Consider the following 16943-nt stretch of genomic DNA (forward strand, 5'->3'; position numbering starts at 1 on the left):
TACAATTGAAATGTGTGGAGGACAAAAGGAAATTTTGGAGGAATCACCCCCAGCTCACTAAACATAAAAGTCATGAAAGCAGAAATGCAATCGCCTGCGGCCACACCACCTTGAATAAGCCTGATCTCGTCTGATCTCGTCTGATCTCAGAAGCTAAGCAATCTTGGGCTTGGTTAGTACTTGGATGGGAGACCACCTGGGAATATCAAGTGCTGCAGGCATTACATTTTACAATTGAAATGTGTGGAGGACAAAAGGAAATTTTGGAGGAATCACCCCCAGCTCCCTAAACATAAAAGTCATGAAAGCAGAAATGGAAACTCCTGCGGCCACACCACCTTGAATAAGCCTGATCTCGTCTGATCTCAGAAGCTAAGCAATGTTGGGCTTGGTTAGTACTTGGATGGGAGACCACCTGGGAATATCAAGTGCTGCAGGCATTACATTTTTGTAATTACATTTTAGAATTGAAATGTGTGGAGGACAAAAGGAAATTTTGGAGGAATCACCCCCAGCTCACTAAACATAAAAGTCATGAAAGCAGAAATGCAATCGCCTGCGGCCACACCACCTTGAATAAGCCTGATCTCAGAAGCTAAGCAATGTTGGGCTTGGTTAGTACTTGGATGGGAGACCACCTGGGAATATCAAGTGCTGCAGGCATTACATTTTTGTAATTAAATTTTACAATTGAAATGTGTGGAGGACAAAAGGAAATTTTGGAGGAATCACCCCCAGCTCACTAAACATAAAAGTCATGAAAGCAGAAATGCAATCGCCTGCGGCCACACCACCTTGAATAAGCCTGATCTCAGAAGCTAAGCAATGCTGGGCTTGGTTAGTACTTGGATGGGAGACCACCTGGGAATATCAAGTGCTGCAGGCATTACATTTTACAATTGAAATGTGTGGAGGCCAAAAGGAAATTTTGGAGGAATCACCCCCAGCTCACTAAACATAAAAGTCATGAAAGCAGAAATGCAATCGCCTGCGGCCACACCACCTTGAATAAGCCTGATCTCAGAAGCTAAGCAATGTTGGGCTTGGTTAGTACTTGGATGGGAGACCACCTGGGAATATCAAGTGCTGCAGGCATTACATTTTTGTAATTACATTTTACAATTGAAATGTGTGGAGGACAAAAGGAAATTTTGGAGGAATCACCCCCAGCTCACTAAACATAAAAGTCATGAAAGCAGAAATGCAGTCGACTGCGGCCACACCACCTTGAATAAGCCTGATCTCAGAAGCTAAGCAATGTTGGGCTTGGTTAGTACTTGGATGGGAGACCACCTGGGAATATCAAGTGCTGCAGGCATTACATTTTTGTAATTACATTTTACAATTGAAATGTGTGGAGGACAAAAGGACATTTTGGAGGAATCACCCCCAGCTCACTAAACATAAAAGTCATGAAAGCAGAAATGCAATCGCCTGCGGCCACACCACCTTGAATAAGCCTGCTCTCCGAAGCTAAGCAATGTTGGGCTTGGTTAGTACTTGGATGGGAGACCACCTGGGAATATCAAGTGCTGCAGGCATTACATTTTTGTAATTACATTTTACAATTGAAATGTGTGGAGGACAAAAGGAAATTTTGGAGGAATCACCCCCAGCTCACTAAACATAAAAGTCATGAAAGCAGAAATGCAATCGCCTGCGGCCACACCACCTTGAATAAGCCTGATCTCGTCTGATCTCAGAAGCTAAGCAATGTTGGGCTTGGTTAGTACTTGGATGGGAGACCACCTGGGAATATCAAGTGCTGCAGGCATTACATTTTACAATTGAAATATGTAGAGGCCAAAAGGAAATTTTGGAGGAATCACCCCCAGCTCACTAAACATAAAAGTCATGAAAGCAGAATCGCAATCGCCTGCGGCCACACCACCTTGAATAAGCCTGATCTCAGAAGCTAAGCAATATTGGGCTTGGTTAGTACTTGGATGGGAGACCACCTGGGAATATCAAGTGCTGCAGGCATTACATTTTTGTAATTACATTTTACAATTGAAATGTGTGGATGACAAAAGGAAATTTTGGAGGAATCACCCCCAGCTCCCTAAACATAAAAGTCATGAAAGCAGAAATGCAATCGCCTGCGGCCACACCACCTTGAATAAGCCTGATCTCGTCTGATCTCAGAAGCTAAGCAATGTTGGGCTTGGTTAGTACTTGGATGGGAGACCACCTGGGAATATCAAGTGCTGCAGGCATTACATTTTTGTAATTACATTTTACAATTGAAATGTGTGGAGGACAAAAGGAAATTTTGGAGGAATCACCCCCAGCTCCCTAAACATAAAAGTCATGAAAGCAGAAATGCAATCGCCTGCGGCCACACCACCTTGAATAAGCCTGATCTCGTCTGATCTCAGAAGCTAAGCAATGTTGGGCTTGGTTAGTACTTGGATGGGAGACCACCTGGGAATATCAAGTGCTGCAGGCATTACATTTTTGTAATTACATTTTACAATTGAAATGTGTGGAGGACAAAAGGAAATTTTGGAGGAATCACCCCCAGCTCACTAAACATAAAAGTCATGAAAGCAGAAATGCAATCGCCTGCGGCCACACCACCTTGAATAAGCCTGATCTCGTCTGATCTCAGAAGCTAAGCAATGTTGGGCTTGATTAGTACTTGCATGGGAGACCACCTGGGAATATCAAGTGCTGCAGGCATTACATTTTACAATTGAAATGTGTGGAGGCCAAAAGGAAATTTTGGAGGAATCACACCCAGCTCACTAAACATAAAAGTCATGAAAGCAGAAATGCAATCGCCTGCGGCCACACCACCTTGAATAAGCCTGATCTCGTCTGATCTCAGAAGCTAATCAATGTTGGGCTTGATTAGTACTTGGATGGGAGACCACCTGGGAATATCAAGTGCTGCAGGCATTACATTTTACAATTGAAATGTGTGGACAAAAGGAAATTTTGGAGGAATCACCCCCAGCTCACTAAACATAAAAGTCATGAAAGCAGAAAAGCAATCGCCTGCGGCCACACCACCTTGAATAAGCCTGATCTCGTCTGATCTCAGAAGCTAAGCAATGTTGGGCTTGGTTAGTACTTGGATGGGAGACCACCTGGGAATATCAAGTGCTGCAGGCATTACATTTTTGTAATTGCATTTTACAATTGAAATGTGTGGAGGACAAAAGGAAATTTTGGAGGAATCACCCCCAGCTCACTAAACATAAAAGTCATGAAAGCAGAAATGCAATCGCCTGCGGCCACACCACCTTGAATAAGCCTGATCTCAGAAGCTAAGCAATGTTGGGCTTGGTTAGTACTTGGATGGGAGACCACCTGGGAATATCAAGTGCTGCAGGCATTACATTTTTGTGATTACATTTTACAATTGAAATGTGTGGAGGACAAAAGGAAATTTTGGAGGAATCACCCCCAGCTCCCTAAACATAAAAGTCATGAAAGCAGAAATGCAATCGCCTGCGGCCACACCACCTTGAATAAGCCTGATCTCGTCTGATCTCAGAAGCTAAGCAATGTTGGGCTTGGTTAGTACTTGGATGGGAGACCACCTGGGAATATCAAGTGCTGCAGGCATTACATTTTACAATTGAAATGTGTGGAGGACAAAAGGAAATTTTGGAGGACTCACCCCCAGCTCACTAAACATAAAAGTCATGAAAGCAGAAATGCAATCGCCTGCGGCCACACCACCTTGAATAAGCCTGATCTCAGAAGCTAAGCAATGTTGGGCTTGGTTAGTACTTGGATGGGAGACCACCTGGGAATATCAAGTGCTGCAGGCATTACATTTTTGTAATTACATTTTACAATTGAAATGTGTGGAGGACAAAAGGAAATTTTGGAGGAATCACCCCCAGCTCACTAAACATAAAAGTCATGAAAGCAGAAATGCAATCGCCTGCGGCCACACCACATTGAATAAGCCTGCTCTCAGAAGCTAAGCAATATTGGGCTTGGTTAGTACTTGGATGGGAGACCACCTGGGAATATCAAGTGCTGCAGGCAATACATTTTTGTAATTACATTTTACAATTGAAATGTGTGGAGGACAAAAGGAAATTTTGGAGGAATCACCCCCAGCTCACTAAACATAAAAGTCATGAAAGCAGAAATGCAATCGCCTGCGGCCACACCACCTTGAATAAGCCTGATCTCAGAATCTAAGCAATGTTGGGCTTGGTTAGTACTTGGATGGGAGACCACCTGGGAATATCAAGTGCTGCAGGCATTACATTTTTGTAATTACATTTTACAATTGAAATGTGTGGAGGACAAAAGGAAATTTTGGAGGAATCACCCCCAGCTCACTAAACATAAAAGTCATGAAAGCAGAAATGCAATCGCCTGCGGCCACACCATCTTGAATAAGCCTGATCTCATCTGATCTCAGAAGCTAAGCAATGTTGGGCTTGGTTAGTACTTGGATGGGAGACCACCTGGGAATATCAAGTGCTGCAGGCATTACATTTTACAATTGAAATGTGTGGAGGACAAAAGGAAATTTTGGAGGAATCACCCCCAGCTCACTAAACATAAAAGTCATGAAAGCAGAAATGCAATCGCCTGCGGCCACACCACCTTGAATAAGCCTGATCTCGTCTGATCTCAGAAGCTAAGCAATGTTGGGCTTGGTTAGTACTTGGATGGGAGACCACCTGGGAATATCAAGTGCTGCAGGCATTACATTTTACAATTGAAATGTGTGGAGGACAAAAGGAAATTTTGGAGGAATCACCCCCAGCTCACTAAACATAAAAGTCATGAAAGCAGAAATGCAATCGCCTGCGGCCACACCACCTTGAATAAGCCTGATCTCGTCTGATCTCAGAAGCTAAGCAATGTTGGGCTTGGTTAGTACTTGGATGGGAGACCACCTGGGAATATCAAGTGCTTCAGGCATTACATTTTACAATTGAAATGTGTGGAGGACAAAAGGAAATTTTGGAGGAATCACCCCCAGCTCCCTAAACATAAAAGTCATGAAAGCAGAAATGCAATCGCCTGCGGCCACACCACCTTGAATAAGCCTGATCTCGTCTGATCTCAGAAGCTAAGCAATGTTGGGCTTGGTTAGTACTTGGATGGGAGACCACCTGGGAATATCAAGTGCTGCAGGCATTACATTTTACAATTGAAATGTGTGGAGGACAAAAGGAAATTTTGGAGGACTCACCCCCAGCTCACTAAACATAAAAGTCATGAAAGCAGAAATGCAATCGCCTGCGGCCACACCACCTTGAATAAGCCTGATCTCAGAAGCTAAGCAATGTTGGGCTTGGTTAGTACTTGGATGGGAGACCACCTGGGAATATCAAGTGCTGCAGGCATTACATTTTTGTAATTACATTTTACAATTGAAATGTGTGGAGGACAAAAGGAAATTTTGGAGGAATCACCCCCAGCTCACTAAACATAAAAGTCATGAAAGCAGAAATGCAATCGCCTGCGGCCACACCACATTGAATAAGCCTGCTCTCAGAAGCTAAGCAATATTGGGCTTGGTTAGTACTTGGATGGGAGACCACCTGGGAATATCAAGTGCTGCAGGCAATACATTTTTGTAATTACATTTTACAATTGAAATGTGTGGAGGACAAAAGGAAATTTTGGAGGAATCACGCCCAGCTCACTAAACATAAAAGTCATGAAAGCAGAAATGCAATCGCCTGCGGCCACACCACCTTGAATAAGCCTGATCTCAGAATCTAAGCAATGTTGGGCTTGGTTAGTACTTGGATGGGAGACCACCTGGGAATATCAAGTGCTGCAGGCATTACATTTTTGTAATTACATTTTACAATTGAAATGTGTGGAGGACAAAAGGAAATTTTGGAGGAATCACCCCCAGCTCACTAAACATAAAAGTCATGAAAGCAGAAATGCAATCGCCTGCGGCCACACCATCTTGAATAAGCCTGATCTCGTCTGATCTCAGAAGCTAAGCAATGTTGGGCTTGGTTAGTACTTGGATGGGAGACCACCTGGGAATATCAAGTGCTGCAGGCATTACATTTTACAATTGAAATGTGTGGAGGACAAAAGGAAATTTTGGAGGAATCACCCCCAGCTCACTAAACATAAAAGTCATGAAAGCAGAAATGCAATCGCCTGCGGCCACACCACCTTGAATAAGCCTGATCTCGTCTGATCTCAGAAGCTAAGCAATGTTGGGCTTGGTTAGTACTTGGATGGGAGACCACCTGGGAATATCAAGTGCTGCAGGCATTACATTTTACAATTGAAATGTGTGGAGGCCAAAAGGAAATTTTGGACGAATCACCCCCAGCTCACTAAACATAAAAGTCATGAAAGCAGAAATGCAATCGCCTGCGGCCACACCACCTTGAATATGCCTGATCTCGTCTGATCTCAGAAGCTAAGCAATGTTGGGCTTGGTTAGTACTTGGATGGGAGACCACCTGGGCATATCAAGTGCTTCAGGCATTACATTTTACAATTGAAATGTGAGGAGGACAAAAGGAAATTTTGGAGGAATCACCCCCAGCTCACTAAACATAAAAGTCATGAAAGCAGGAATGCAACCGCCTGCGGCCACACTACCTTGAATAAGCTTGATCTCGTCTGATCTCAGAAGCTAAGCAATGTTGGGCTTGGTTAGTACTTGGATGGGAGACCACCTGGGAATATCAAGTACTGCAGGCATTACATTTTTGTAATTACATTTTACAATTGAAATGTGTGGAGGACAAAAGGAAATTTTGGAGGAATCACCCCCAGCTCACTAAACATAAAAGTCATGAAAGCAGAAATGCAATCGCCTGCGGCCACACCACCTTGAATAAGCCTGATCTCAGAAGCTAAGCAATGTTGGGCTTGGTTAGTACTTGGATGGGAGACCACCTGGGAATATCAAGAGCTGCAGGCATTACATTTTTGTAATTACATTTTACAATTGAAATGTGTGGAGGACAAAAGGAAATTTTGGAGGAATCACCCCCACCTCAATAAACATAAAAGTCATGAAAGCAGAAATGCAATCGCCTGCGGCCACACCACCTTGAATAAGCCTGATCTCGTCTGATCTCAGAAGCTAAGCAGTGTTGGGCTTGGTTAGTACTTGGATGGGAGACCACCTGGGAATATCAAGTGCTGCAGGCATTACATTTTTGTAATTACATTTTACAATTGAAATGTGTGGAGGACAAAAGGAAATTTTGGAGGAATCACCCCCAGCTCACTAAACATAAAAGTCATGAAAGCAGAAATGCAATCGCCTGCGGCCACACCACCTTGAATAAGCCTGATCTCGTCTGGTCTCAGAAGCTAAGCAATGTTGGGCTTGGTTAGTACTTGGATGGGAGACCACCTGGGAATATCAAGTGCTGCAGGCATTACATTTTACAATTGAAATGTGTGGAGGACAAAAGGAAATTTTGGAGGAATCACCCCCAGCTCACTAAACATAAAAGTCATGAAAGCAGAAATGCAATCGCCTGCGGCCACACCACCTTGAATAAGCCTGATCTCGTCTGATCTCAGAAGCTAAGCAATGTTGGGCTTGGTTAATACTTGGATGGGAGACCACCTGGGAATATCAAGTGCTGCAGGCATTACATTTTTGTAATTACATTTTACAATTGAAATGTGTGGAGGACAATAGGAAATTTTGGAGGAATCACCCCCAGCTCACTAAACATAAAAGTCACGAAAGCAGAAATGCAATCGCCTGCGGCCACACCACCTTGAATAAGCCTGATCTCAGAAGCTAAGCAATGTTGGGCTTGGTTAGTACTTGGATGGGAGACCACCTGGGAATATCAAGTGCTGCAGGCATTACATTTTTGTAATTACATTTTACAATTGAAATGTGAGGAGGACAAAAGGAAATTTTGGAGGAATCACCCCCAGCTCACTAAACATAAAAGTCATGAAAGCAGAAATGCAATCGCCTGCGGCCACACCACCTTGAATAAGCCTGATCTCAGAAGCTAAGCAATGTTGGGCTTGGTTAGTACTTGGATGGGAGACCACCTGGGAATATCAAGTGCTGCAGGCATTACATTTTTGTAATTACATTTTACAATTGAAATGTGTGGAGGACAAAAGGAAATTTTGGAGGAATCACCCCCAGCTCACTAAACATAAAAGTCATGAAAGCAGAAATGCAATCGCCTGCGGCCACACCACCTTGAATAAGCCTGATCTCGTCTGATCTCAGAAGCTAAGCAATGTTGGGCTTGGTTAGTACTTGGATGGGAGACCACCTGGGAATATCAACTGCTGCAGGCATTACATTTTACAATTGAAATGTGTAGAGGCCAAAAGGAAATTTTGGAGGAATCACCCCCAGCTCACTAAACATAAAAGTCATGAAAGCAGAAATGCAATCGCCTGCGGCCACACCACCTTGAATAAGCCTGATCTCGTCTGATCTCAGAAGCTAAGCAATGTTGGGCTTGGTTAGTAGTTGGATGGGAGACCACCTGGGAATATCAAGTGCTGCAGGCATTACATTTTACAATTGAAATGTGTGGAGGACAAAAGGAAATTTTGGAGGAATCACCCCCAGCTCACTAAACATAAAAGTCATGAAAGCAGAAATGCAATCGCCTGCGGCCACACCACCTTTAATAAGCCTGATCTCGTCTGATCTCAGAAGCTAAGCAATGTTGGGCTTGGTGAGTACTTGGATGGGAGACCACCTGGGAATATCAAGTGCTGCAGGCATTACATTTTACAATTGAAATGTGTGGAGGCCAAAAGGAAATTTTGGAGGAATCACCCCCAGCTCACTAAACATAAAAGTCATGAAAGCAGAAATGCAATCGCCTGCGGCCACACCACCTTGAATAAGCCTGATCTCGTCTGATCTCAGAAGCTAAGCAATGTTGGGCTTGGTTAGTACTTAGATGGGAGACCACCTGGGAATATCAAGTGCTGCAGGCATTACATTTTTGTAATTACATTTTACAATTGAAATGTGTGGAGGACAAAAGGAAATTTTGGAGGAATCACCCCCAGCTCACTAAACATAAAAGTCATGAAAGCAGAAATGCAATCGCCTGCGGCCACACCACCTTGAATAAGCCTGATCTCGTCTGATCTCAGAAGCTAAGCAATGTTGGGCTTGGTTAGTACTTGGATGGGAGACCACCTGGGAATATCAAGTGCTGCAGGCATTACATTTTACAATTGAAATGTGTGGAGGCCAAAAGGAAATTTTGGAGGAATCACCCCCAGCTCACTAAACATAAAAGTCATGAAAGCAGAAATGCAATCGCCTGCGGCCACACCACTTTGAATAAGCCTGATCTCGTCTGATCTCAGAAGCTAAGCAATGTTGGGCTTGGTTAGTACTTGGATGGGAGACCACCTGGGAATATCAAGTGCTGCAGGCATTACATTTTACAATTGAAATGTGTGGAGGACAAAAGGAAATTTTGGAGGAATCACCCCCAGCTCACTAAACATAAAAGTCATGAAAGCAGAAATGCAATCGCCTGCGGCCACACCACCTTGAATAAGCCTGATCTCGTCTGATCTCAGAAGCTAAGCAGTGTTGGGCTTGGTTAGTACTTGGATGGGAGACCACCTGGGAATATCAAGTGCTGCAGGCATTACATTTTTGTAATTACATTTTACAATTGAAATGTGTGGAGGACAAAAGGAAATTTTGGAGGAATCACCCCCAGCTCCCTAAACATAAAAGTCATGAAAGCAGAAATGCAATCGCCTGCGGCCACACCACCTTGAATAAGCCTTATCTCAGAAGCTAAGCAATGTTGGGCTTGGTTAGTACTTGGATGGGAGACCACCTGGGAATATCAAGTGCTGCAGGCATTACATTTTTGTAATTACATTTTACAATTGAAATGTGTGGAGGACAAAAGGAAATTTTGGAGGAATCACCCCCAGCTCCCTAAACATAAAAGTCATGAAAGCAGAAATGCAATCTCCTGCGGCCACACCACCTTGAATAAGCCTGATCTCGTCTGATCTCAGAAGCTAAGCAGTGTTGGGCTTGGTTAGTACTTGGATGGGAGACCACCTGGGAATATCAAGTGCTGCAGGCATTACATTTTTGTAATTACATTTTACAATTGAAATGTGTGGAGGACAAAAGGAAATTTTGGAGGAATCACCCCCAGCTCCCTAAACATAAAAGTCATGAAAGCAGAAATGCAATCGCCTGCGGCCACACCACCTTGAATTAGCCTTATCTCAGAAGCTAAGCAATGTTGGGCTTGGTTAGTACTTGGATGGGAGACCACCTGGGAATATCAAGTGCTGCAGGCATTACATTTTTGTAATTACATTTTACAATTGAAATGTGTGGAGGACAAAAGGAAATTTTGGAGGAATCACCCCCAGCTCCCTAAACATAAAAATTCATGAAAGCAGAAATGCAATCGCCTGCGGCTGCACCACCTTGAATAAGCCTGATCTCGCCTGATCTCAGAAGCTAAGCAATGTTGGGCTTGGTTAGTACTTGGATGGGAGACCACCTGGGAATATCAAGTGCTGCAGGCATTACATTTTACAATTGAAATGTGTGGAGGCCAAAAGGAAATTTTGGAGGAATCACCCCCAGCTCCCTAAACATAAAAGTCATGAAAGCAGAAATGCAATCGCCTGCGGCCACACCACCTTGAATAAGCCTGATCTCGTCTGATCTCAGAAGCTAAGCAGTGTTGGGCTTGGTTAGTACTTGGATGGGAGACCACCTGGGAATATCAAATGCTGCAGGCATTACATTTTTGTAATTACATTTTACAATTGAAATGTGTGGAGGACAAAAGGAAATTTTGGAGGAATCACCCCCAGCTCACTAAACATAAAAGTCATGAAAGCAGAAATGCAATCGCCTGCGGCCACACCACCTTGTATAAGCCTGATCTCAGAAGCTAAGCAATGTTGGGCTTGGTTAGTACTTGGATGGGAGACCACCTGGGAATATCAAGTGCTGCAGGCATTACATTTTACAATTGAAATGTGTGGAGGACAAAAGGAAATTTTGGAGGAATCACCCCCAGCTCACTAAACATAAAAGTCATGAAAGCAGAAATGCAATCGCCTGCGGCCACACCACCTTGAATAAGCCTGATCTCGTCTGATCTCAGAAGCTAAGCAATGTTGGGCTTGGTTAGTATTTGGATGGGAGGCCACCTGGGAATATCAAGTGCTGCAGGCATTACATTTTTGTAATTACATTTTACAATTGAAATGTGTGGAGGACAAAAGGAAATTTTGGAGGAATCACCCCCAGCTCACTAAACATAAAAGTAATGAAAGCAGAAATGCATTCGACTGCGGCCACACCACCTTGAATAAGCCTGATCTCGTCTGATCTCAGAAGCTAAGCAAAGTTGGGCTTGGTTAGTACTTGGATGGGAGACCACCTGGGAATATCAAGTGCTGCAGGCATTACATTTTACAATTGAAATGTGTGGAGGACAAAAGGAAATTTTGGAGGAATCACCCCCAGCTCACTAAACATAAAAGTCATGAAAGCAGAAATGCAATCGCCTGCGGCCGCACCACCTTGAATAAGCCTGATCTCGTCTGATCTCAGAAGCTAAGCAAAGTTGGGCTTGGTTAGTACTTGGATGGGAGACCACCTGGGAATATCAAGTGCTGTAGGCATTACATTTTTTTAATTACATTTTACAATTGAAATGTGTGGAGGACAAAAGGAAATTTTGGAGGAATCACCACCAGCTCACTAAACATAAAAGTCAAGAAAGCAGAAAAGCAATTTCCTGCGGCCACACCACCTTGAGTAAGCATGATCTCGTCTGCTCTCAGAAGCTAAGCAATGTTGGGCTTGGTTAGTACTTGGATGGGAGACCACCTGGGAATATCAAGTGCTGCAGGCATTACATTTTACAATTGAAATGTGTGGAGGACAAAAGGAAATTTTGGAGGAATCACCCCCAGCTCACTAAACATAAAAGTCATGAAAGCAGAAATGCAATCGGCTGCGGCCACACCACCTTGAATAAGCCTGATCTCGTCTGATCTCAGAAGCTAAGCAAAGTTGGGCTTGGTTAGTACTTGGATGGGAGACCACCTGGGAATATCAAGTGCTGCAGGCATTACATTTTTGTAATTACATTTTACAATTGAAATGTGTGGAGGACAAAAGGAAATTTTGGAGGAATCACCCCCAGCTCACTAAACATAAAAGTCAAGAAAGCAGAAATGCAATCGCCTGCGGCCACACCACCTTGAATAAGTCTGATCTCAGAAGCTTAGCAATGTTGGGCTTGGTTAGTACTTGGATGGGAGACCACCTGGGAATATCAAGTGCTGCAGGCATTACATTTTACAATTGAAATGTGTGGAGGACAAAAGGAAATTTTGGAGTAATCACCCCAAGCTCACTAAACATAAAAGTCATGAAAGCAGAAATGCAATCGCCTGCGGCCACACCACCTTGAATAAGCCTGATCTCAGAAGCTAAGCAATGTTGGGCTTGGTTAGTACTTCGAAGGTAGACCACCTGGGAATATCAAGTGCTGCAGGCATTACATTTTACAATTGAAATGTGTGGACAAAAGGAAATTTTGGAGGAATCACCCCCAGCTCACTAAACATAAAAGTCAAGAAAGCAGAAAAGCAATTTCCTGCGGCCACACCACCTTGAATAAGCATGATCTCGTCTGCTCTCAGAAGCTAAGCAATGTTGGGCTTGGTTAGTACTTGGAGGGGAGACCACCTGGGAATATCAAGTGCTGCAGGCATTACATTTTACAATTGAAATGTGTGGAGGACAAAAGGAAATTTTGGAGGAATCACCCCCAGCTCACTAAACATAAAAGTCATGAAAGCAGAAATGCAAGCGGCTGCGGCCACACCACCTTGAATAAGCCTGATCTCGTCTGATCTCAGAAGCTAAGCAAAGTTGGGCTTGGTTAGTACTTGGATGGGAGACCACCTGGGAATATCAAGTGCTGCAGGCATTACATTTTTGTAATTACATTTTACAATTGAAATGTGTGGAGGACAAAAGGAAATTTTGGAGGAATCACCCCCAGCTCACTAAACATAAAAGTCAAGAAAGCAGAAATGCAATCGCCTGCGGCCACACCACCTTGAATAAGTCTGATCTCAGAAGCTTAGCAATGTTGGGCTTGGTTAGTACTTGGATGGGAGACCACCTGGGAATATCAAGTGCTGCAGGCATTACATTTTACAATTGAAATGTGTGGACAAAAGGAAATTTTGGAGGAATCACCCCCAGCTCACTAAACATAAAAGTCATGAAAGCAGAAATGCAATCGTCTGCGGCCACACCCCCTTGAATAAGCCTGATCTCAGAAGCTAAGCAAAGTTGGGCTTGGTTAGTACTTGGATGGGAGACCACCTGGGAATATCAAGTGCTGCAGGCATTACATTTTTGTAATTACATTTTACAATTGAAATGTGTGGAGGACAAAAGGAAATTTTGGAGGAATCACCCCCAGCTCACTAAACATAAAAGTCAAGAAAGCAGAAATGCAATCGCCTGCGGCCACACCACCTTGAATAAGCCTGATCTCAGAAGCTTAGCAATGTTGGGCTTGGTTAGTACTTGGATGGGAGACCACCTGGGAATATCAAGTGCTGCAGGCATTACATTTTTCAATTGAAATGTGTGGAGGACAAAAGGAAATTTTGGAGGAATCACCCCCAGCTCACTAAACATAAAAGTCATGAAAGCAGAAATGCAATCGCCTGCGGCCACACCACCTTGAATAAGCCTGATCTCGTCTGATCTCAGAAGCTAAGCAAAGTTGGGCTTGGTTAGTACTTGGATGGGAGACCACCTGGGAATATCAAGTGCTGCAGGCATTACATTTTTGTAATTACATTTTACAATTGAAATGTGTGGAGGACAAAAGGAAATTTTGGAGGAATCACCCCCAGCTCACTAAACATAAAAGTCATGAAAGCAGAACTGCAGTCGCCTGCAGCCACACCACCTTGAATAAGCCTGATCTCGTCTGATCTCAGAAGCTAAGCAAAGTTGGGCTTGGTTAGTACTTGGACGGGAGACCACCTGGGAATATCAAGTGCTGCAGGCATTACATTTTTGTAATTACATTTTACAATTGAAATGTGTGGAGGACAAAAGGAAATTTTGGAGGAATCACCCCCAGCTCACTAAACATAAAAGTCATGAAAGCAGAACTGCAATCGCCTGCGGCCACACCACCTTGAATAAGCCTGATCTCGTCTGATCTCAGAAGCTAAGCAATGTTGGGCTTGGTTAGTACTTGGATGGGAGACCAACTGGGAATACCAAGTGCTGCAGGCATTACATTTTTGTAATTACATTTTACAATTGAGATGTGTGGAGGACAAAAGGAAATTTTGGAGGAATCACCACCAGCTCACTAAACATAAAAGTCATGAAAGCAGAAATGCAGTTTCCTGCAGCCACACCACCTTGAATAAGCCTGATCTCGTCTGATCTCAGAAGCTAAGCAATGTTGGGCTTGGTTAGTACTTGGATGGGAGACCACCTGGGAATATCAAGTGCTGCAGGCATTACATTTTACAATTGAAATGTGTGGACAAAAGGAAATTTTGGAGGAATCACCCCCAACTCACTAAACATAAAAGTCATGAAAGCAGAGATGCATTCGCCTGTGGCCACACCACCTTGAATAAGCCTGATCTCAGAAGCTAAGCAATGTTGGGCTTGGTTAGTACTTGGATGGGAGACCACCTGGGAATATCAAGTGCTGCAGGCATTACATTTTTGTAATTACATTTTACAATTGAAATGTGTGGAGGACAAAAGGAAATTTTGGAGGAATCACCCCCAGCTCACTAAACATAAAAGTCATGAAAGCAGAAATGCAATCGCCTGCGGCCACACCACCTTGAATAAGCCTGATCTCAGAAGCTAAGCAATGTTGGGCTTGGTTAGTACTTGGATGGGAGACCACCTGGGAATATCAAGTGCTGCAGGCATTACATTTTACAATTGAAATGTGTGGAGGACAAAAGGAAATTTTGGAGGAATCACCCCCAGCTCACTAAACATAAAAGTCATGAAAGCAGAAATGCAATTGCCTGCGGCCACACCACCTTGAATAAGCCTGATCTCGCCTGATCTCAGAAGCTAAGCAATGTTGGGCTTGGTTAGTACTTGGATGGGAGACCACCTGGGAATATCAAGTGCTGCAGGCATTACATTTTACAATTGAAATGTGTGGAGGACAAAAGGAAATTTTGGAGGAATCACCCCCAGCTCACTAAACATAAAAGTCATGAAAGCAGAAATGCAATCGCCTGCGGCCACACCACCTTGAATAAGCCTGATCTCAGAAGCTAAGCAATGTTGGTCTTGGTTAGTACTTGGATGGGAGACCACCTGGGAATATCAAGTGCTGCAGGCATTACATTTTACAATTGAAATGTGTGGAGGCCAAAGGGAAATTTTGGAGGAATCACCCCCAGCTCACTAAACATAAAAGTCATGAAAGCAGAAATGCAATCTCCTGCGGCCACACCACCTTGAATAAGCCTGATCTCATCTGATCTCAGAAGCTAAGCAATGTTGGGCTTGGTTAGTACTTGGATGGGAGACCACCTGGGAATATCAAGTGCTGCAGGCATTACATTTTTGTAATTACATTTTACAATTGAAATGTGTGGAGGACAAAAGGAAATTTTGGAGGAATCACCCCCAGCTCACTAAACATAAAAGTCATGAAAGCAGAAATGCAATCGCCTGCGGCCACACCACCTTGAATAAGCCTGATCTCAGAAGCTAAGCAATGTTGGGCTTGGTTAGTACTTGGATGGGAGACCACCTGGGAATATCAAGTGCTGCAGGCATTACATTTTTGTAATTACATTTTACAATTGAAATGTGTGGAGGACAAAAGGAAATTTTGGAGGAATCACCCCCAGCTCACTAAACATAAAAGTCATGAAAGCAGAAATGCAATCGCCTGCGGCCACACCACCTTGAATAAGCCTGATCTCAGAAGCTAAGCAGTGTTGGGCTTGGTTAGTACTTGGATGGGAGACCACCTGGGAATATCAAGTGCTGCAGGCATTACATTTTACAATTGAAATGTGTGGAGGACAAAAGGAAATTTTGGAGGAATCACCCCCAGCTCCCTAAACATAAAAGTCATGAAAGCAGAAATGCAATCGCCTGCGGCCACACCACCTTGAATAAGACTGATCTCGTCTGATCTCAGAAGCTAAGCAATGTTGGGCTTGGTTAGTACTTGGATGGGAGACCACCTGGGAATATCAAGTGCTGCAGGCATTACATTTTTGTAATTACATTTTACAATTGAAATGTGTGGAGGACAAAAGGAAATTTTGGAGGAATCACCCCCAGCTCCCTAAACATAAAAGTCATGAAAGCAGAAATTCAATCGCCTGCGGCCACACCACCTTGAATAAGCCTGATCTCGTCTGATCTCAGAAGCTAAGCAATGCTGGGCTTGGTTAGTACTTGGATGGGAGACCACCTGGGAATATCAAGTGCTGCAGGCATTACATTTTTGTAATTACATTTTACAATTGAAATGTGTGGAGCACAAAAGGAAATTTTGGAGGAATCACCCCCAGCTCACTAAACATAAAAGTCATGAAAGCAGAAACGCAATCGCCTGCGGCCACACCACCTTGAATAAGCCTGATCTCAGAAGCTAAGCAGTGTTGGGCTTGGTTAGTACTTGGATGGGAGACCACCTGGGAATATCAAGTGCTGCAGGCATTACATTTTACAATTTAAATGTGTGGAGGCCAAAGGGAAATTTTGGAGGAATCACCCCCAGCTCACTAAACATAAAAGTCATGAAAGCAGAAATGCAATCGGCTGCGTCCACACCACCTTGAATAAGCCTGATCTCGTCTGATCTCAGAAGGTAAGCAATGTTGGGCTTGGTTAGTACTTGGATGGGAGACCACCTGGGAATATCAAGTGCTGCAGGCATTACATTTTTGTAATTACATTTTACAATTGAAAT

The 16943-nt window shown here is 43.6% G+C and overlaps 39 non-coding genes and 37 pseudogenes across 39 annotated transcripts; all 76 read left to right on the forward strand.

Annotated features, from left to right (window-relative positions):
* The first annotated feature begins 92 nt into the window (after positions 1–92).
* On the forward strand, positions 93–221 carry LOC131714232 (5S ribosomal RNA; annotated as a pseudogene).
* Positions 222–321: 100 nt separating this feature from the next.
* On the forward strand, positions 322–440 carry LOC131710665 (5S ribosomal RNA). Its single transcript, XR_009312547.1, has one exon. It is a non-coding gene; the product is annotated as a 5S ribosomal RNA (ribosomal RNA).
* A 114-nt stretch (positions 441–554) lies between these two features.
* On the forward strand, positions 555–663 carry LOC131714441 (5S ribosomal RNA; annotated as a pseudogene).
* Positions 664–777: 114 nt separating this feature from the next.
* Positions 778–886, forward strand: LOC131715347 (5S ribosomal RNA; annotated as a pseudogene).
* Positions 887–986: 100 nt separating this feature from the next.
* On the forward strand, positions 987–1095 carry LOC131714442 (5S ribosomal RNA; annotated as a pseudogene).
* A 114-nt stretch (positions 1096–1209) lies between these two features.
* On the forward strand, positions 1210–1318 carry LOC131715664 (5S ribosomal RNA; annotated as a pseudogene).
* A 114-nt stretch (positions 1319–1432) lies between these two features.
* On the forward strand, positions 1433–1541 carry LOC131716438 (5S ribosomal RNA; annotated as a pseudogene).
* A 114-nt stretch (positions 1542–1655) lies between these two features.
* Positions 1656–1774, forward strand: LOC131720636 (5S ribosomal RNA). Its single transcript, XR_009319533.1, has one exon. It is a non-coding gene; the product is annotated as a 5S ribosomal RNA (ribosomal RNA).
* A 100-nt stretch (positions 1775–1874) lies between these two features.
* Positions 1875–1983, forward strand: LOC131715977 (5S ribosomal RNA; annotated as a pseudogene).
* Positions 1984–2097: 114 nt separating this feature from the next.
* LOC131720647 (5S ribosomal RNA) lies at positions 2098–2216 on the forward strand. The gene has a single exon (XR_009319544.1). It is a non-coding gene; the product is annotated as a 5S ribosomal RNA (ribosomal RNA).
* Positions 2217–2330: 114 nt separating this feature from the next.
* Positions 2331–2449, forward strand: LOC131720658 (5S ribosomal RNA). Its single transcript, XR_009319555.1, has one exon. It is a non-coding gene; the product is annotated as a 5S ribosomal RNA (ribosomal RNA).
* Positions 2450–2563: 114 nt separating this feature from the next.
* LOC131709951 (5S ribosomal RNA) lies at positions 2564–2682 on the forward strand. Its single transcript, XR_009311815.1, has one exon. It is a non-coding gene; the product is annotated as a 5S ribosomal RNA (ribosomal RNA).
* A 100-nt stretch (positions 2683–2782) lies between these two features.
* Positions 2783–2901, forward strand: LOC131710215 (5S ribosomal RNA). The gene has a single exon (XR_009312084.1). It is a non-coding gene; the product is annotated as a 5S ribosomal RNA (ribosomal RNA).
* A 97-nt stretch (positions 2902–2998) lies between these two features.
* On the forward strand, positions 2999–3117 carry LOC131720670 (5S ribosomal RNA). The gene has a single exon (XR_009319567.1). It is a non-coding gene; the product is annotated as a 5S ribosomal RNA (ribosomal RNA).
* Positions 3118–3231: 114 nt separating this feature from the next.
* Positions 3232–3340, forward strand: LOC131714443 (5S ribosomal RNA; annotated as a pseudogene).
* A 114-nt stretch (positions 3341–3454) lies between these two features.
* On the forward strand, positions 3455–3573 carry LOC131720681 (5S ribosomal RNA). The gene has a single exon (XR_009319578.1). It is a non-coding gene; the product is annotated as a 5S ribosomal RNA (ribosomal RNA).
* Positions 3574–3673: 100 nt separating this feature from the next.
* LOC131714444 (5S ribosomal RNA) lies at positions 3674–3782 on the forward strand (annotated as a pseudogene).
* Positions 3783–3896: 114 nt separating this feature from the next.
* Positions 3897–4005, forward strand: LOC131716173 (5S ribosomal RNA; annotated as a pseudogene).
* A 114-nt stretch (positions 4006–4119) lies between these two features.
* On the forward strand, positions 4120–4228 carry LOC131714258 (5S ribosomal RNA; annotated as a pseudogene).
* A 114-nt stretch (positions 4229–4342) lies between these two features.
* LOC131709808 (5S ribosomal RNA) lies at positions 4343–4461 on the forward strand. The gene has a single exon (XR_009311671.1). It is a non-coding gene; the product is annotated as a 5S ribosomal RNA (ribosomal RNA).
* Positions 4462–4561: 100 nt separating this feature from the next.
* On the forward strand, positions 4562–4680 carry LOC131720692 (5S ribosomal RNA). Its single transcript, XR_009319589.1, has one exon. It is a non-coding gene; the product is annotated as a 5S ribosomal RNA (ribosomal RNA).
* Positions 4681–4780: 100 nt separating this feature from the next.
* LOC131712548 (5S ribosomal RNA) lies at positions 4781–4899 on the forward strand. Its single transcript, XR_009314439.1, has one exon. It is a non-coding gene; the product is annotated as a 5S ribosomal RNA (ribosomal RNA).
* A 100-nt stretch (positions 4900–4999) lies between these two features.
* LOC131720703 (5S ribosomal RNA) lies at positions 5000–5118 on the forward strand. The gene has a single exon (XR_009319600.1). It is a non-coding gene; the product is annotated as a 5S ribosomal RNA (ribosomal RNA).
* A 100-nt stretch (positions 5119–5218) lies between these two features.
* Positions 5219–5327, forward strand: LOC131714446 (5S ribosomal RNA; annotated as a pseudogene).
* Positions 5328–5441: 114 nt separating this feature from the next.
* On the forward strand, positions 5442–5550 carry LOC131716174 (5S ribosomal RNA; annotated as a pseudogene).
* A 114-nt stretch (positions 5551–5664) lies between these two features.
* LOC131714259 (5S ribosomal RNA) lies at positions 5665–5773 on the forward strand (annotated as a pseudogene).
* Positions 5774–5887: 114 nt separating this feature from the next.
* LOC131710506 (5S ribosomal RNA) lies at positions 5888–6006 on the forward strand. The gene has a single exon (XR_009312378.1). It is a non-coding gene; the product is annotated as a 5S ribosomal RNA (ribosomal RNA).
* A 100-nt stretch (positions 6007–6106) lies between these two features.
* Positions 6107–6225, forward strand: LOC131720714 (5S ribosomal RNA). The gene has a single exon (XR_009319611.1). It is a non-coding gene; the product is annotated as a 5S ribosomal RNA (ribosomal RNA).
* Positions 6226–6325: 100 nt separating this feature from the next.
* On the forward strand, positions 6326–6444 carry LOC131713367 (5S ribosomal RNA; annotated as a pseudogene).
* Positions 6445–6544: 100 nt separating this feature from the next.
* Positions 6545–6663, forward strand: LOC131713231 (5S ribosomal RNA; annotated as a pseudogene).
* Positions 6664–6777: 114 nt separating this feature from the next.
* Positions 6778–6886, forward strand: LOC131715661 (5S ribosomal RNA; annotated as a pseudogene).
* A 114-nt stretch (positions 6887–7000) lies between these two features.
* LOC131710012 (5S ribosomal RNA) lies at positions 7001–7119 on the forward strand. Its single transcript, XR_009311877.1, has one exon. It is a non-coding gene; the product is annotated as a 5S ribosomal RNA (ribosomal RNA).
* A 114-nt stretch (positions 7120–7233) lies between these two features.
* LOC131710860 (5S ribosomal RNA) lies at positions 7234–7352 on the forward strand. Its single transcript, XR_009312742.1, has one exon. It is a non-coding gene; the product is annotated as a 5S ribosomal RNA (ribosomal RNA).
* A 100-nt stretch (positions 7353–7452) lies between these two features.
* LOC131711752 (5S ribosomal RNA) lies at positions 7453–7571 on the forward strand. Its single transcript, XR_009313640.1, has one exon. It is a non-coding gene; the product is annotated as a 5S ribosomal RNA (ribosomal RNA).
* Positions 7572–7685: 114 nt separating this feature from the next.
* Positions 7686–7794, forward strand: LOC131714447 (5S ribosomal RNA; annotated as a pseudogene).
* Positions 7795–7908: 114 nt separating this feature from the next.
* LOC131714448 (5S ribosomal RNA) lies at positions 7909–8017 on the forward strand (annotated as a pseudogene).
* Positions 8018–8131: 114 nt separating this feature from the next.
* LOC131712986 (5S ribosomal RNA) lies at positions 8132–8250 on the forward strand. Its single transcript, XR_009314873.1, has one exon. It is a non-coding gene; the product is annotated as a 5S ribosomal RNA (ribosomal RNA).
* A 100-nt stretch (positions 8251–8350) lies between these two features.
* Positions 8351–8469, forward strand: LOC131711137 (5S ribosomal RNA). The gene has a single exon (XR_009313019.1). It is a non-coding gene; the product is annotated as a 5S ribosomal RNA (ribosomal RNA).
* Positions 8470–8569: 100 nt separating this feature from the next.
* On the forward strand, positions 8570–8688 carry LOC131712181 (5S ribosomal RNA). The gene has a single exon (XR_009314073.1). It is a non-coding gene; the product is annotated as a 5S ribosomal RNA (ribosomal RNA).
* Positions 8689–8788: 100 nt separating this feature from the next.
* On the forward strand, positions 8789–8907 carry LOC131709908 (5S ribosomal RNA). Its single transcript, XR_009311772.1, has one exon. It is a non-coding gene; the product is annotated as a 5S ribosomal RNA (ribosomal RNA).
* A 114-nt stretch (positions 8908–9021) lies between these two features.
* On the forward strand, positions 9022–9140 carry LOC131720725 (5S ribosomal RNA). Its single transcript, XR_009319622.1, has one exon. It is a non-coding gene; the product is annotated as a 5S ribosomal RNA (ribosomal RNA).
* A 100-nt stretch (positions 9141–9240) lies between these two features.
* LOC131714239 (5S ribosomal RNA) lies at positions 9241–9359 on the forward strand. Its single transcript, XR_009315197.1, has one exon. It is a non-coding gene; the product is annotated as a 5S ribosomal RNA (ribosomal RNA).
* Positions 9360–9459: 100 nt separating this feature from the next.
* On the forward strand, positions 9460–9578 carry LOC131710013 (5S ribosomal RNA). The gene has a single exon (XR_009311878.1). It is a non-coding gene; the product is annotated as a 5S ribosomal RNA (ribosomal RNA).
* Positions 9579–9692: 114 nt separating this feature from the next.
* LOC131716251 (5S ribosomal RNA) lies at positions 9693–9801 on the forward strand (annotated as a pseudogene).
* Positions 9802–9915: 114 nt separating this feature from the next.
* LOC131711920 (5S ribosomal RNA) lies at positions 9916–10034 on the forward strand. Its single transcript, XR_009313809.1, has one exon. It is a non-coding gene; the product is annotated as a 5S ribosomal RNA (ribosomal RNA).
* A 114-nt stretch (positions 10035–10148) lies between these two features.
* LOC131716397 (5S ribosomal RNA) lies at positions 10149–10257 on the forward strand (annotated as a pseudogene).
* Positions 10258–10372: 115 nt separating this feature from the next.
* LOC131713539 (5S ribosomal RNA) lies at positions 10373–10491 on the forward strand (annotated as a pseudogene).
* Positions 10492–10591: 100 nt separating this feature from the next.
* Positions 10592–10710, forward strand: LOC131712954 (5S ribosomal RNA). The gene has a single exon (XR_009314842.1). It is a non-coding gene; the product is annotated as a 5S ribosomal RNA (ribosomal RNA).
* Positions 10711–10824: 114 nt separating this feature from the next.
* LOC131715360 (5S ribosomal RNA) lies at positions 10825–10933 on the forward strand (annotated as a pseudogene).
* A 100-nt stretch (positions 10934–11033) lies between these two features.
* On the forward strand, positions 11034–11152 carry LOC131712742 (5S ribosomal RNA). Its single transcript, XR_009314631.1, has one exon. It is a non-coding gene; the product is annotated as a 5S ribosomal RNA (ribosomal RNA).
* Positions 11153–11266: 114 nt separating this feature from the next.
* On the forward strand, positions 11267–11385 carry LOC131710653 (5S ribosomal RNA). Its single transcript, XR_009312535.1, has one exon. It is a non-coding gene; the product is annotated as a 5S ribosomal RNA (ribosomal RNA).
* A 100-nt stretch (positions 11386–11485) lies between these two features.
* On the forward strand, positions 11486–11604 carry LOC131712675 (5S ribosomal RNA). The gene has a single exon (XR_009314567.1). It is a non-coding gene; the product is annotated as a 5S ribosomal RNA (ribosomal RNA).
* Positions 11605–11718: 114 nt separating this feature from the next.
* On the forward strand, positions 11719–11837 carry LOC131714189 (5S ribosomal RNA; annotated as a pseudogene).
* Positions 11838–11937: 100 nt separating this feature from the next.
* LOC131711083 (5S ribosomal RNA) lies at positions 11938–12056 on the forward strand. The gene has a single exon (XR_009312965.1). It is a non-coding gene; the product is annotated as a 5S ribosomal RNA (ribosomal RNA).
* A 114-nt stretch (positions 12057–12170) lies between these two features.
* On the forward strand, positions 12171–12279 carry LOC131716401 (5S ribosomal RNA; annotated as a pseudogene).
* A 100-nt stretch (positions 12280–12379) lies between these two features.
* On the forward strand, positions 12380–12488 carry LOC131716312 (5S ribosomal RNA; annotated as a pseudogene).
* A 97-nt stretch (positions 12489–12585) lies between these two features.
* Positions 12586–12704, forward strand: LOC131714325 (5S ribosomal RNA; annotated as a pseudogene).
* Positions 12705–12804: 100 nt separating this feature from the next.
* LOC131711084 (5S ribosomal RNA) lies at positions 12805–12923 on the forward strand. The gene has a single exon (XR_009312966.1). It is a non-coding gene; the product is annotated as a 5S ribosomal RNA (ribosomal RNA).
* Positions 12924–13037: 114 nt separating this feature from the next.
* LOC131716402 (5S ribosomal RNA) lies at positions 13038–13146 on the forward strand (annotated as a pseudogene).
* A 97-nt stretch (positions 13147–13243) lies between these two features.
* Positions 13244–13352, forward strand: LOC131715628 (5S ribosomal RNA; annotated as a pseudogene).
* Positions 13353–13466: 114 nt separating this feature from the next.
* LOC131716093 (5S ribosomal RNA) lies at positions 13467–13575 on the forward strand (annotated as a pseudogene).
* Positions 13576–13675: 100 nt separating this feature from the next.
* Positions 13676–13794, forward strand: LOC131718570 (5S ribosomal RNA). The gene has a single exon (XR_009317467.1). It is a non-coding gene; the product is annotated as a 5S ribosomal RNA (ribosomal RNA).
* Positions 13795–13908: 114 nt separating this feature from the next.
* Positions 13909–14027, forward strand: LOC131711016 (5S ribosomal RNA). Its single transcript, XR_009312898.1, has one exon. It is a non-coding gene; the product is annotated as a 5S ribosomal RNA (ribosomal RNA).
* A 114-nt stretch (positions 14028–14141) lies between these two features.
* Positions 14142–14260, forward strand: LOC131720754 (5S ribosomal RNA). Its single transcript, XR_009319651.1, has one exon. It is a non-coding gene; the product is annotated as a 5S ribosomal RNA (ribosomal RNA).
* A 114-nt stretch (positions 14261–14374) lies between these two features.
* Positions 14375–14493, forward strand: LOC131710944 (5S ribosomal RNA). Its single transcript, XR_009312826.1, has one exon. It is a non-coding gene; the product is annotated as a 5S ribosomal RNA (ribosomal RNA).
* Positions 14494–14590: 97 nt separating this feature from the next.
* LOC131715422 (5S ribosomal RNA) lies at positions 14591–14699 on the forward strand (annotated as a pseudogene).
* A 114-nt stretch (positions 14700–14813) lies between these two features.
* Positions 14814–14922, forward strand: LOC131714449 (5S ribosomal RNA; annotated as a pseudogene).
* A 100-nt stretch (positions 14923–15022) lies between these two features.
* On the forward strand, positions 15023–15141 carry LOC131711522 (5S ribosomal RNA). Its single transcript, XR_009313408.1, has one exon. It is a non-coding gene; the product is annotated as a 5S ribosomal RNA (ribosomal RNA).
* A 100-nt stretch (positions 15142–15241) lies between these two features.
* Positions 15242–15350, forward strand: LOC131715914 (5S ribosomal RNA; annotated as a pseudogene).
* Positions 15351–15450: 100 nt separating this feature from the next.
* Positions 15451–15569, forward strand: LOC131709957 (5S ribosomal RNA). The gene has a single exon (XR_009311821.1). It is a non-coding gene; the product is annotated as a 5S ribosomal RNA (ribosomal RNA).
* Positions 15570–15683: 114 nt separating this feature from the next.
* LOC131714450 (5S ribosomal RNA) lies at positions 15684–15792 on the forward strand (annotated as a pseudogene).
* A 114-nt stretch (positions 15793–15906) lies between these two features.
* LOC131715398 (5S ribosomal RNA) lies at positions 15907–16015 on the forward strand (annotated as a pseudogene).
* A 100-nt stretch (positions 16016–16115) lies between these two features.
* On the forward strand, positions 16116–16234 carry LOC131711954 (5S ribosomal RNA). Its single transcript, XR_009313843.1, has one exon. It is a non-coding gene; the product is annotated as a 5S ribosomal RNA (ribosomal RNA).
* Positions 16235–16348: 114 nt separating this feature from the next.
* Positions 16349–16467, forward strand: LOC131709786 (5S ribosomal RNA). Its single transcript, XR_009311649.1, has one exon. It is a non-coding gene; the product is annotated as a 5S ribosomal RNA (ribosomal RNA).
* A 114-nt stretch (positions 16468–16581) lies between these two features.
* LOC131715400 (5S ribosomal RNA) lies at positions 16582–16690 on the forward strand (annotated as a pseudogene).
* Positions 16691–16790: 100 nt separating this feature from the next.
* LOC131713831 (5S ribosomal RNA) lies at positions 16791–16909 on the forward strand (annotated as a pseudogene).
* Positions 16910–16943: the final 34 nt, after the last annotated feature.

The sequence above is a fragment of the Acipenser ruthenus genome, chromosome 44 (assembly GCF_902713425.1).
Source record: "Acipenser ruthenus chromosome 44, fAciRut3.2 maternal haplotype, whole genome shotgun sequence".
Classification (NCBI taxonomy): Eukaryota; Metazoa; Chordata; class Actinopteri; order Acipenseriformes; family Acipenseridae; genus Acipenser; species Acipenser ruthenus.